General features: G+C 45.9%; 1 protein-coding gene across 1 annotated transcript in view; it reads left to right on the top strand.

Moving 5' to 3' along the window:
- Positions 1-1,078, top strand: part of LOC131888671 (partitioning defective 3 homolog) — a 13,735-nt gene continuing 12,657 nt past the window's right edge. The window contains exon 1 of the mRNA XM_059237592.1: positions 1-94. The gene's annotated coding sequence lies outside the window, so the exon portion shown is untranslated. The remainder of the gene's footprint in view (positions 95-1,078) is intronic.

Below are 1,078 nucleotides of genomic sequence, written 5' to 3'. Positions count from 1 at the left end.
AGGAGGACTTGCTTGGTTCGGTGATGGTGTGAAATTCTGTGTTCCATAGTGTTCCCAGGCCCCAGGTGCCTCATCCCATTGCTCATACTCATAGGTAAGAGTAGGATTAAGCAGTGTTTACAGGTAGCCCTCATGGCTAAGTCGGACATCCCCCAATCGTGAAATGGACCAAGGAGTTGTATCAAGTTCAAGTATACTAATGAACTTTCTCACGATGCCCGTACTCACAAGCCACGGGTTAACAGTCTTGGCTGGGCATTTCTGAGAATCCCGTGGCTTGCCTGAGCATCTCCGTGATTCATGGACCATGGACGTCGACCAAGCTAGAAGACATATGTACTTGAACCATCATCTTAAATGACGTCATGGGTGCCTCTGGCTAAAGATTGGGCCTGTGGTTGTACAGTGAGTGCATGTGTTGTTGGATGTCATTGTAGTATGACTGTGTGGCTTCTGGCCACAAATGGGGGCCCCTTTTGACCAATACAGGGGTCTAATTGCGATGGCCACAAATGCTGGTTGAGGCACAGGATTTCAGAGTACGACCACAATATGGCAGCTTGGCAAAACGCGAACGGGTTTGAATGTGGAAGATATAGATCTACTCGCCTTGCAAATGGGTTTGGGAATTAAGTGGTCTGTGTGTGTATGTGTGTTCCAGTGCCAATAGTTTTAATATAAAACTAGTGGGAGGTTTTTTTTTCTACTTCGATTTTTGGCATGCCGCTCAAGTGTGGCCGGATTGATTAGCCCCAACCGTGACATCATTTGGCGTCGATTGGGATGGACGAAACTTTCCTTTCGCTTTAACACCGTTAGGCCCCGGGCCTAGAGCTTGATTTGAAAGTTCGATTAATTTCAAGCGGTACTGGCCATCATGATTCGTTGCATATCTCGCTTCAATGTTTCATGCCAATGCGAATATATTTGATGAAGACGATTTGAACGGATATCAACGGTCAATATGTTTTCAAGGTTGACCTCGTCGATCATCATGAGAGAATCCTTGTGGGAATAGAGAGAGAGAGAGGATCAAATTGATTGGTTGTTTGGCGGTCGTCAAGACAGTTGAAACAAT

Source organism: Tigriopus californicus, chromosome 1 (assembly GCF_007210705.1).
Source record: "Tigriopus californicus strain San Diego chromosome 1, Tcal_SD_v2.1, whole genome shotgun sequence".
NCBI classification, from domain to species: domain Eukaryota; kingdom Metazoa; phylum Arthropoda; class Copepoda; order Harpacticoida; family Harpacticidae; genus Tigriopus; species Tigriopus californicus.
Note: the sequence above shows the minus strand (reverse complement) of the source record. Positions and strands in the feature narration are given on the sequence as shown.